This window comes from Poecile atricapillus, chromosome 20 (genome assembly GCF_030490865.1).
Source record: "Poecile atricapillus isolate bPoeAtr1 chromosome 20, bPoeAtr1.hap1, whole genome shotgun sequence".
In the NCBI taxonomy this organism is placed as follows: Eukaryota; Metazoa; Chordata; class Aves; order Passeriformes; family Paridae; genus Poecile; species Poecile atricapillus.
In genome coordinates this window covers 3,556,408-3,569,634 of record NC_081268.1, presented here as the reverse complement: position 1 = coordinate 3,569,634, position 13,227 = coordinate 3,556,408, and positions in this window count along the sequence as shown.

Below are 13,227 nucleotides of genomic sequence, written 5' to 3'. Positions count from 1 at the left end.
AGGGCAACTGGATCCCATTCCTTCTTGGATTCTTGGAGTGCTCCCCATCCTGAGTGTGCTACAGGTAAAAATCTCCTTTATTTAACTTGTTCCAAGGAGTGACTGGCACTGCTGGGGCTGGGCACCCAGCACAACCAGCCCTCCTGGTTCTGCCAAGGCAGGGCCCTCCTGGGGTACAGGATGCTCATCTCCCCCTGGTGTGAGATGTGGGGTCTCATCTCTCTTTGCTATGAGATTTGGGGTTCCATCTCTCTCTGTGTGAGATTTGGGGTTCCATCTCTCTCTGTGTGTGATTTGGGCTCTCATCTCTCTCTGTGTGAGATTTGGGGTTCCATCTCTCTCTGTGTGAGATTTGGGGTCCCATCTCTCTCTGTGTGAGACGTGGGCTTGTGTCTCTCTCTGCTGTGAGATGTAGAGTCCCATCTTTGTGAGATTTGGGGTCTCCTCTCTGTCTGGTGTGGGATCTGGGGTCCCATCTCTCTCTCTGTGTGAGATGTGGGGTCCCATCTCTCCCCTGCACCCCCAGAAGAACAATATTTAGCAATTCCCACTCCAGCCAGCTCCAGGTGAAGGGACAGCACCTTCCCACCCATCCAGGGAGCCCCCTGGGGCAGCTGGGCACAGTCCCTGTGCAAGCTGCAGAGGGCTCGCTGGGTGCCACTGGGTTTTGTTCCCTCTTCCCCCACAGACTGGCCAGGTTTAGCACCACCAGGAATGACAATTTTTCAGCCAAGTGGCCCAGTGAGGCTCAGCAGATGGATGGTTTAGGGCCCTGGGAAGGAGCAGGGATCACCAGGGTCAGGAAATTGAATATCAGCAATCAGTGTTTGCTTTAAGCCGCACGTACGGATTTCATCCTCTCAGCCTTTGCAGCACTTCCCTGCTGGGCTCTTCAACAGGAGGAGGGGAAAGGAAGAAGACAAAACAGTGTGGAAAACAAAACAGTGTAATGTGGTTTCTCAGAGCTGGATTAAACCACAAGCATGGAGCAATCCTCCCCCTGATGATGTTCCAGGCGGTTCCACGGGGCTGAGCCTGCCCTGTGTCAGCACTGCCGCTCGCACCGAAGCCTTGGCTGGATGCAGAATGGGGACAGCTCTCTGAGGACTCATTCCTCTGCTGCACTCTGTAATTCCAGCTCTCTGGACTGCCAGCTTTGTGGAGAACTTTGCTATTTAGCAGTGGCTTTCCCTCCAAGAAGCTCAAAAAGGGGAGCTGGAGACCCATGGTGTAATTGGCAGCAGTATTGATCCTCGATGTGCAGGAGAAATCAGTTAAGCCAAAAAGCAGGAAGGCACCTGCAGTCCTTTCTATTTAATTAATGTATTTCTTCAGTGCAAACTCACTGAGGGGCAGCACACTGTTACTGTAAGGGTTAGGGCTGGATTTGCTGCAATCGATGGGACAGAGGCTGATGATGGCACCAGGGCTGAGCTTTGCACTGGAACTGCTCCTGACCAGCTCCTCCAGGGTTTCAGGATGGGAAAACGGGTGGGAATCCTGGCTGCACCACGTGCTGGGCTGCTTTGGGGTGTGCTTTATTGTCCCAGCAGCCAATACAAACAATACAAACAATGTGCTTTGTGTCCTCCATCCTAGAAGTTGTTCTAATGAAGAGGAGGGTCCTCTCCAAGATGTCACATTTCACAGCAAAGAGAGATGAGACCCCAAACCTCACAACAAGGAGAGACAGGACCCCAAACCTCACACAAAGAGAGATGAGACCCCAAACCTCACAGCAGAGGGAAATGGGACCCCAAACCTCACAGCAGGGAGAGATGGGACCCCAAACCTCACAGCAGAGGGAAATGGGACCCCAAACCTCACAGCAGGGAGAGATGGGACCCCAAACCTCTCAGCAGGGAGAGATGGGACCTCACATCTTACAGCAAGACCTCTGCAGGTGTTGACAGAGTTTGTCCCATCCAATGTGTCCAGTTTTGGGGAGAGCTGTCACGCAGAGCACAGCACATGGCAGGGCACCTCTGAGACCTGCACAGCCCACCCAGCTCCCTGCCACACCAACAGCACCCCGTGCCAAGCTCCCCACAGTCAGCGTGGTCATCAGACAGGAGTCCAGGACAAAAGAACATGCCTGCTTCAAAACATCGATCTGCAAAAATAAATCGAATTACAGAAAGGCAAAATAATGCTGTTTGCTTTAGGGCATGGCTACATTTAGATTCTAATTTTCCGAGTGCAATTCATTTAAGACAAAGGCTCCAGAGCACAAAATGTCCTTGAACGCAGCAGAGCCGGAGCAGCTCCTGTGTAACATGTACCCAAAGTTAATGAGATGAGAGAAGTGCTTTGAGGGGTGTACCTTTAGTCCTATCTGCCTGTAGTGCAATATTCTATAAATGGATGCCATATGGCCGTACACTTAATGGTATGGATTAGATTGGAAGTGGATGAGCCACTCAAAGACAAGAATGTCCCAGAGGATTGCTTTCTATAGCCTATGACTTAATTATTTGATGCACGAGGCTTGTTGGTCCAAATTTAGTCCTGGGAGTCAGTGAGCTGCTTCAGAGGAGCATCTGACCGTAGTTCTGTGTGTGTTTCTGTGTTGTTAATATTTGCCAAGGTGTTCCTTGGGAAGCCCTGCTCCAGGGATTTGGGAGGGCTTGGTGCAGAACCCAGCCCCACCAGCCGACTCCCAGCTCCAGAGCTGGGACAGATTTGATGGAAAGGGAGTTTTAAGAATGATAAGACAAGGGGGAATGGCTTAAACTTAAATAAAGGAGATTTACTTGAGATATTTTCATGTGAGGGTGGCCAGGCCCTGGCACAGGGTGCCCAGAGAAGCTGTGGCTGCCCCTGGATCCCTGGAAGTGCCCAAGGTTGGGTTGGACAGGGCTTGGAGCAGGCTGGGATGGTGGAAGGTGTCCCTGCCATGGGTGGGATGAGATCATCTCTAAGGTCCCTTCCAACCCAAGCCATTCAGTGATTTAATTTTGCCTCCATCCAGAGTCAGAGGGACCAGAGCCCTCCAGCTGGGTCACACCTGCCCAGGGATGCAGGGGGCACCTGATGGGATTTGCTCTCATTCCTGCACTTCACCAAGCCATGATCCTGCCCTGCCCTTGGCTCTGATCCTTCCCACAGCCCTCAGCCCATCCCAGGGGATCCTGCACAGCTCTGGGCAGGGAAATGCAGCTGAGGGCAGGGAAATGCAGCTGAGGGCAGGGAAATGCAGCTGAGGGCTGTGAAATGCAGCTTTGGGCAGGGAAATGCAGCTGAGGGCAGGGAAATGCAGCTGAGGGCAGGGAAATGCAGCTGAGGGCTGTGAAATGCAGCTGAGGGCAGGGAAATGCAGCTGAGGGCTGTGAAATGCAGCTCTGGGCAGTGAAATGCAGCTGAGGGCAGGGAAATGCAGCTCTGGGCAGGGAAATGCAGCTGAGGGCAGGGAAATGCAGCTCTGGGCAGGGAAATGCAGCTGAGGGCAGGGAAATGCAGCTCTGGGCAGGGAAATGCAGCTCTGGGCAGGGAAATGCAGCTGAGGGCAGGGAAATGCAGCTCTGGGCTGGGAAATGCAGCTTTGGGCAGGGAAATGCAGCTCTGGGCAGGGAAATGCAGCTGAGGGCAGGGAAATGCAGCTGAGGGCTGTGAAATGCAGCTCTGGGCACTGAAATGCAGCTGAGGGCAGGGAAATGCAGCTTTGGGCAGGGAAATGCAGCTGAGAGCAGGGAAATGCAGCTGAGGGCTGTGAAATGCAGCTGAGAGCAGGGAAATGCAGCTCTGGGCAGGGAAATGCAGCTCTGAGCAGTGAAATGCAGCTGAGGGCAGGGAAATGCAGCTGAGGGCAGGGAAATGCAGCTCTGGGCAGGGAAATGCAGCTCTGGGCTGTGAAATGCAGCTTTGGGCTGTGAAATGCAGCTCTGGGCACTGAAATGCAGCTGAGGGCTGTGAAATGCAGCTGAGGGCACTGAAATGCAGCTGAGGGCACTGAAATGCAGCTGAGGGCAGGGAAATGCAGCTGAGGGCTGTGAAATGCAGCTCTGGGCTGTGAAATGCAGCTTTGGGCTGTGAAATGCAGCTCTGGGCACTGAAATGCAGCTGAGGGCTGTGAAATGCAGCTGAGGGCTGTGAAATGCAGCTCTGGGCTGTGAAATGCAGCTGAGGGCACTGAAATGCAGCTCTGGGCTGGGAAATGCAGCTGAGGGCTGTGAAATGCAGCTCTGGGCACTGAAATGCAGCTGAGGGCTGTGAAATGCAGCTCTGGGCTGGGAAATGCTCCCCAGCCTGTCCCAGAATGAAATGAAGCTCACTCAGCACCTGGCCTAGAAGCCTGGCAGAAACCCTGGCTGTTGTTTAGCACCATCACAACTCTGAGAGCTAAAAATTTCCTTTTTTTCCTTTGCTGTTACTTCCCTGACCTTCATTAGTTCTGCAAGCACCGAGTGCTGAGCCCATATGGAGACAGTTATCATAAAAAACTGAATCCTGGCCCCTTAATTAGCTCCTCATTATCGGAGAGCTCCATATTGAAGCATTAAGAACTTGCGAAGCAATTTGTTGAGTTTCCAATTAAAACTTTTTTAGAATTGTCGAGCCTTTTAATACTTTGTGTTTACAAATTGCTTTGGACCCACACCAAGACACACATTTCCTTCACCAGGGAAATATAACTGAGGAGCTGCTCGTTATTTATATGAAACCCCAGGTTTTAATAAAGTCATAAACCATGTCAATGAGGCTGCTCTTTTCATACCTGATACAATAGAGATGACTCTGAATGAGTGCAGAGGAGCTAGAATCATTAAGAGGGCAATTAGAGGCTGATTTCCTAATAACTCCACTTTCACAGCACTGTAAAATCAAATGTACACATCCCTCTTTATATTAATTTACTTTGGATGTGCTCCTGCCTGTTGACAGGTCCTGAGACCCTCTGTTCCAGCACATTGCAGCCTCAGGACCAGCAGGAATAAATAAAAGCCAGCCAGGCATGGATTATATTGAGTGGATCACACAAACTGGGAGCTGGAGGAGCACAGCTACAAACACAGGAGGAAAATTGGGTGTCCTATGAAGCACAGATGGGTCCATGGGCAGATTTACTGTGCTGGCCAAAATCTGGGGAGGTGAGAGACCACTTGACAAGGCCAGGGATGAGGTATTCCTGAAATCTGCAGGGAAGGGGAGCAGCAGTGGCTCTGCTGACCTGGAGAGGGATGAAGGGATGTGCTGAAAACCTCTCCAACGTGGTTCCAAAGCCTTTTGGAAGGGATGGCCACGTTCCCATCACATCCACGGGGATAAAGGAGGGATGCAGCAGAACAGGCACCGGCCCTCAGGGGTTTGACTCACCCCAAACTACTTCTCCCTCCTGAAAAACAGACCCAGGGAGATGAAATTCACGGCTGTCAGGAGCCTGTTGTGTAAGCACCACAGGAGGACACGGGAGGAGTGGTTTTGGGGTGTGGCAGAGCTGTGACGGCCCCAGGAGCCACAACCTGAGCTGGGCTTTTGTTCTCAGCACTTGTGATAATACAGCATTTACCTTCTCTGGGATGTTGTAAAGCCAGGAGCTGATCTGGATTGAACATGTCATTTGTATTCCCACGCTGGTTTTGAAGCAAATCTGTCAAATCAAACCAAAAAAAAAAATAAAAAAAAGGAATGAAAAGAGGAGTGATTGCATAAGGAATTGTCTGGCAGGCAGCCGTGGCCACTGACGGCTCCGTGGCTTTGGTGCCCTTGGAGAGGAGGCAGAAGTGACCCCAGGAACAGGTGAGGGATGGGGAGCAGCATCCCAGAGCAGCTGGAACCTCCCAGGGGCTCAGGGCCATCCCCACGGGTTTGTTCCCTGCTGATCCTCAGCATCCTCCCAGCTTGGGGAGTGAATCAGCTCAGACTTTCTCCTTCTGCCTTTTTGATCTGGCTTTTACAGAACCTCCTCACCTCGAGGAGAATTTCCCCGTTTATCGCAATTTGGCACTTTGTGATCCACCAGAAAAGGCAGAGCAGCACCGTGGGCCCTTCCTCAAACACTCACAGCGAGCCCCCAGCACCTTCCTTGGGGAGAGGAAACACAAATGAAACACAAATCTGCCATCTGTGGCAATTTAGCATTTACCAGTCCTATTGCAGCAGGGCCCTGTCACTCTGAATGAGCGTTACAGCTCCTGCTCTCGTGGCCTGAGCTCCCTCTTCCCATCAAACTGGCATTCCCTGATGGAACTCACACCCTGTGGCTGCACAGGGTCACCCCCGGGCTGGCACCGGCCCAGGGAGGTCCCCTCTGGAAAGAGGAGCTCAATTAAAGTTTTATTGCAGTTCTGAGGCTCGCTGGCTGTGCTGGGATTATCAACGAGCAGCTGGGCAGGGATCTGCCAGGGATCCTGGCTGGGAGGAGCAGGCAGGCAGCTGTGCTCTGCTGTGGGAGCAAAATCCAGGGAAAATACACTGGATGGGCAGGGAATAGCATGGGATCACCCGGCAGCAAGCACTGGAGGGGGAAAGGACAGATCTGCCGTGGTGAGAGGGACACTGGAGGCTCTGGGCGCTTTGAGAAGTGAGAGTTGGAAGAGCCCTGAAGTCCAGGAGGAGTTTTCCTGGAGAAAAGGTGGTAGGTGAGGCCCACTGTCATCAAAATCAAATATTTGTGCTCTCAAATAAAACTTCCTCTTGCAAACCCCACCTGAGGGCTGGCAGCAGCAGAGAAACGCTTCCAGACATCCACATTTCTTCTCTCCTGTCATTTCTGTCATTTCCCCTGAAACACCTGCAAAAGTCAACACAGATCACAGGTGCAGATGTGGCCAGATTTGGGATTTGCAGGGGATGGAGCCACACAGAGCTGGGACCCTCAGGGTGGCAGTGGTGATGATGATGAGGATGATGATGAGGATGATGACACCAGGCCAGGTGTGCACCCCGGTCTCCTCACAGCACACGGGAGGATCCTGGCTCTCCTCTGGGGATTTTAGGATTTCTTATCCCTGGGAAGGAATCCAGCCCCTGGAAAGAGAGGATGTTGTGCAGGAGGAGATCCCCAATTCCTGCCGAGCATCCCCCAGCCTGTGACACAGCCCAGGTGTTTGCAGGTGTTTGGGGTGGCTTTTCAGGTGTTTACAGCTGTTTGTTGTGTTTGGGCTGTGTTTGCAGGTGTTTGGGGTGTGTTTGGGGTGTCCTTGAATATGTTTGGTGTGTTTCAGGTGTGTTTGTGGTGTGTTTGGGATCTCTTTACAGATGTTTGGTGTGTTTCAGGTGTGTTTGGGGTGTGTTTGCAGGTGTTTGGGGTGGTTTTGGTGTGTTTGGGGTCTGTTTACAGGTGATTGATGTGTTTGTGGTGTGTTTGGGGTGTGTTTGCAGGTGTTCAGTGTGTTTGCAGGCGTTTGGTGTGTTTCAGGTGTGTTTGTGGTGTGTTTGCAGATGTTTGGTGTGTTTGTGTTGTGTTTCAGGTGTGTTTGTGGTGTGTTTGCAGGTGTTTGGTGTGTTTGGGGTGCTTTTCCAGCTGTTTGCAGGTGTTTGCAGGTGTTTGCAGGTGTTTCCAGCTGTTTGCAGGTGTTTGCAGGTGTTTGCAGCTGTTTGCAGCTGTTTCCAGCTGTTTGCAGGTGTTTCCTGCATTCCCAGCACAGCCCTCACTGCACCAGCAGCAGAGGAGTGTGAAGCACTGTAAACCAGCAGGGCTCCGTGCCCAGATTCCAGCCACAACACTTGCTTTAAAAACTCGATAAACCAGAGGGGGTTTCTGCACAGGAAAAAATCGAACCAAAGCCAAACCCGTCAGCAGTTTAATTACCAGCCCTCATTACTGAGTTACCTCTGCCAGGTGTTCACATCCCCACTCCTTCCAGCTGCCCCTGCCCGCTCCCAGAGGGGAGCCAGGCCCTGGAGCCCCCAGCCCAGGCACAAAGCTGGGAAAAAGCTGGAAAATGTGTAAGAACAGTGTAAGAACAGCCCTGTGCAGCTGGAGCAGGCGGGAGGAAAGCAGAGAAGGGTCAGCAGGAGGTTTGTCCTGGGGGTGATGGTGTCTAATGGGCTGTGTGAGGAGCTGGAATGCTCTGCTGGAAGCACAGGCTGCTGCTGGAACGGGGCCACCGGAGCTGGCGGCGCACAGCCACGCTCCACCGCGCTGGAGTGGGGGAATAAATAAAGAGTGGATATCGTGATGTGTGTGGGTGCTCTGTGAGGTGTCACAGGGGATGGGTCAGGTCACCCACCTCGAGCACTGCAGAAAGCCCTGGATGGGGCTGGGGATGGGTTTGTGGATTCCTGCACTGGTCTGGGTTGGAAGGGACCTTAAACCTCATCTCCTTCCACCCCAGAGATTTTCCCTAGCCCAGGCTGCTCCAAGCCCAGCTGAAACTCCATGAGGGCACCCAACCGTGCTGGGTAATTAATTGCCTCCTTCCCTAATTATGGAGGCTAGCTTTGGAGCAGGCTGTAGGCCCATAGCCTGCCAGCCCTGCCTGAGAAGCTAGCCTGGGAAATTCATGGGAGGATTCAAAACAATCCTCAAAGACAGAAAACAGCCTGCAGGTGCTGTTTGTCTGTCCCCGTGTTTTCCTTGCAGGAGAGGGTCAGGGGGGTGGTGAACCCCACTGACCAATGATGGTAATGTAGCACTTTACTAACCAATAAGAGTTTCCTTTCTGTACTTTCCACGAACTAGTCTATATAACATGGCTGAAGCAATAAACTAGAGATTCTCTCCTGTTCTGACTCCCTTGAGAGTCTGTGTCGTTCTTTCTGCCGTTCCCAATTAGAACGACACCTAATGAAGGGAAAGAAGGACGCTCCACGAGGACACCCCCAAAAATGTCCTTGCACGAGGAACAAGAACTGCCTGGAAGTGGAAGGGAGAAAAAGTCCAAACCCAAGGAACTTGGAGCATTTCATCCCATAGCAACAAGCCCGTTCAACAGGAGCATGTTCACAGCAGAGCCCTAAAAAAGGAGCTGTTAAAATAAACATTGGCATATCTCACACCTCCCTCTTCCCTGAAGGATGCTCCCTGGAAACACATGTGGACAAACTAAGGAAGGGAAGGAAAACAGGGATGAAGGGGGAGATGAGAGGTATTCTAATTAAGTGCTGAAATTAATCTCTGTTGTCTTTCAGTATCTAATAAGTTTAATGATTTGGTGTCTCTGTTGTTCACTGATGAATCCAGAGTCTCTCACAGAGCATCTGGTCATGTTATCCCTTTGCTTTTTATATCCTAAAATGCTCCATCAGTTTCTGTGGAGCTTTTGCCCTACATTTCACATTTGAGGCAGGTGACAGAGGCCTGGTAACCTCTCTGTGAGCACCCTTCAAGTTCCAGAGGATTTTCCCCACTTTATGTGTATTGCCATGCTATGTGGAGGGATAAAAAAAATCCCATTTTTCTTTTATGAACTGGAATAAAACTGCTGGAGCCTTTACAAGCCTGTGCTGGTCCTGCTTAGGGTGTTCTAGGGTGGATACTTTGAGCAGCAAAGGTCTCTGCTCTGGAAAATCCATTTAAATTCTGGGAAATCCATTTCAGTTCTGGGAAATCCATTTAAATTCTGGGAAATCCATCTCCCCTCACTCTGGGCACGCAGCCCCTCACAGCCACAACTGGGAGGTCACAGATGCTTTTTGGAAATCTCAAAATTTCCTACCTGCACGCAGGTATCACACCTGGTCTCCAGTGACACCCCAGACAAGTAGAGGCACGCTTGCACGTGCTGATCTCCCAGGAAAAGCCAGGATAATGGCATTTTGGAGTTAACAGCACGCTTGCACTCCCACCCCTTCCTCTTTCCCCTCTTTTTGTTTTTATCTTTGGATCAGGGCAGGCCCAAACACCAAGGTGTCACCCTCACAGCAGAGCTGTGGAAAGGTGACATGATCAGAGAGCAGGGCAGTAGTGAGACTCTTCATCTTCGCACACAGCACTGGGGAAACCACTGGGAAATAGAAAAAAGCTGCAATAAATCAGATTGTCCCTGCTGTGGAAGCAATAACAGCAGCAGGTGGAGGAGGAAGTTTGCTCTGAGTCCTGTTCCTGGGATGCCCTGGCTGGGAGCTGGGCAAATTCCATGATCAATCAGGAATGTGGGAGACAACCAGGCCTGGAAAGCCTCACAGCCACTGAACTCAGTGCTGTGCTGAATTGTGCATTGTTAGCCACACCTTCAGGACACCCACACTTTCAGGATATTTTCCTTTTCCCCTGGGAATGGGTTTAATCTGTCGTGGGGCTGCTGAGGAAGGCTGAAGCAGAATCCATTGGGCAGTGAGAACAGCTGGGTTTTCCTTGCTCATCCACCGTTCCTCATGGAAAACAGAGGTGTTAGGAGACATTCTCCAAACCCTCAATCCCTCAATCCAAGGGATTGCACAAGGGTGCTCCTTGGAGGAGAACCAAGCTGGGCTTGAAGGAGGAGATGGGAGCAGGGCGGTTTGTCACCTCCCCGCTGGGGAAGGCCACCAGGTGCCACCAGCTGGGGGGTGGCAGAGCCCTCCCTGCCCTCCAAGAGCTCCAGACCTGCAGGACAGAGCTCCAGCCCCACGCTGCAGGCTGGACACTCCACCTCCTCTTGCATAATCACCGGGCTGAGGAAAAAAAACACCTGATAAAACTTCCCACTCTCAACATCCAACCCACCCCAAACGCTCCTCACCCTGCTGGAACAGAAGATTGTGAGACTGCCAGGAATAGGTGGCAATCAAATAATGAGCACTGCAGCCCACTCCCATCTGCCAGAGAAAAATCCTGCCCAGAGAAAGCCGGGAGGGATCTCCTGATCCTGCATCCTCCCCTGGCCATCAGCACTGCTCCCTGCTCCTCGTCCCATGTCGTCCTAATTAGGAACGGCAGGAAGAACGACACGGACTCTCAAGGGAGTCAGAACAGGAGAGAATCTCTAGTTTATTGCTACAGCCATGTTATATAGACTAGTTCCTGGAAAGTACAGAAAGGAAACTCTTATTGGTTAGTAAAGTGCTACATTACCATCATTGGCAGTGGGGTTCACCACCCCCCTGACCTTCTCCTGCAAGGAAAACACGGGAACAGACAAACAGCACCTGCAGGCTGTTTTCTGTCTTTGAGGATTGTTTGGAATCCTCCCATGAAATTCCCAGGCTAGCTCTCAGGCAGGGCTGGCAGGCCATGGGCCTACTGCTTGCTCCAAAGCTAGCCTCCATAGTCCCACACTTGCAGCAGGGTGGGCAGCGCTCTTCCCGAGCCAGGAGGAATTGCTGCTCACAAATGGAAGTGCTGGAATGCAGACATCTGGCTGGCACCGCCAGCGTTCGCTTCATAATGTGATGCTGGCAGTGTTGTATGAAAACATTGATGAAAAATGAAGCCAGACGCTGGGAAAAAAAAAAATAAAAATAAAAATGAAGTGTAAAACTTTGGAATTCAGTCTTGAGTTGCTTTGAACATGACCGAGTGGGTTTGGAGTATAAAACAGCGAGGGACTGGTTCTGATGGTGGAAAAAGTCAGCAAAAATCAATGTATAAATCAGAGTCCCTTCACAGCAGCTGTGCTGAGACAGCTGTGGCTGCTCCAGCGGCTGTGGGACCACCCTCAGATCCTGGTTTGGGGCAGATCAACACCTCTCGGGACTCAAATGTCCCCAGGCTGCCTCCTGCCCACGTCCTTTGGGTGGCTTTGGGCTGAGCAAGGTGGTGATGCCCCCACCAAACCCCAGATTTGCAGGTGCTTGTGTGGGTTTGTTAAAAGGGGGCTGGATAAATGAATGCATTTATAAATTAAAAATTGGGTAAATGACTGCAGGTCCCCATCAGCCATCTCAGAGGATGGACTTGGCTTGGACTGGAAGGTGAGAACAATCCTGTGGGATTTGGGATGGTGTGCAGGACTGGGGATAACTACCAGAGGCAGGAAAAAAAAATCCTTATTGTGAAAAACGAGGTTCACTCACTTAATAAATTATAAAAGGTTTAATATGAACAAAAAGACAATTAGGAGACAAGGATAATAAAGAAAAAGAGTAAAAACAGCCATGTGCCCTGGTGCTCTGCCAGGATCACACCTGATATCTTTGGAACACTCCTTTTATCCCATCCTGTGTGGGGTTTTAATGCACATCCATACTTTTCCAAGAATATTTTGCATGGCTACACCCTGAATCCGCCTTTTTAGAGCATGTGTCTTAAAGATTTTATTTTCCTTTATCATATTTTTATTTTGGGCTGGGGTTCCTCTTTCTGCAGGCAGTCAGTGTTGACAGCAGCCTGGGCCTCACCATTTGTCCACTGGAGTTTATCTGGCTTTGCACAGACAGGACTGAGCCCCAAAATCCAAAATTCTTCTTGAGCTATGCCTAAAACTTGTTAGCAGGAGAAAAAGGAAAAGACATAACAAAAGCATATAACATATAACATTCATCTTAATACCTGCAAAAGCCAACATCAGAATATGGATTTATAACATTATCAACAGCTGGTTTTGTCTCCTGCTCCTGCCAAGTTGGAGCTTCACAAGCTCCAGGTGATTTTTGGGACCCCCAGGAGAGAGGGAGAGGCAGGAGCAGCTCCACTGGTGCTGCCACTCTGTGCCCTGAGTGAGCCCATCCTTCCTGGGGGTGTGATCATTCCTAGGGGTTTCTTTACCCTAAAAGCATCACTTTTTTTTTTTAACCTTTGTGTTTGTGTTAGCAAAGCCATGGTGGAAAAATGCTAAAAATGCTTGGGGTCAGGGCAAGCACAGCCCCCTTCCCCTGCCAGGGATTTTTGGGAGGCTGGGAATGTGAGTTTTGGAGGAGCTGGTCCTTAGCAGAGACCTTGCATGTGTACAGAGAGTGCTGATTCATCTGGCTGCCACTGGAGACAAGAGAACATCTAATTAAGTCACCCGTGGATAAATAAATGTACAAGGTACAACCTCGGGAGCAGAGAACAGCACTGGAAAATCTCACAAATGCACAATATGCTTTTCCTCTCTCTGGCAGGGCTGGAGCTCACCACTGGGACCACCCTTTTCTTTAGAAATATCAAAGAATGGGATTTTTTATTATTATTTTTCTGTTCCACTGTTAGTTTTTTACATCAAAATCCAGTCATTTCCTCTTTCCCTGCGGTTCAGCTGAGTCTCAGGTACACCAAGGCTTTGATAACCCTCCAAATACTCAGGGTCCACTTCCTAGCTCCATCCAAGGTTGTGTGGGGTGTGCATCCCTTTTTTTGGATGAGAGGGAAAAACAACAGCAAGACCAAGAAAAACAGAGCAATTAATTGTTGCTCTAATTGCGGCACCCGCTGCACGGGACAGA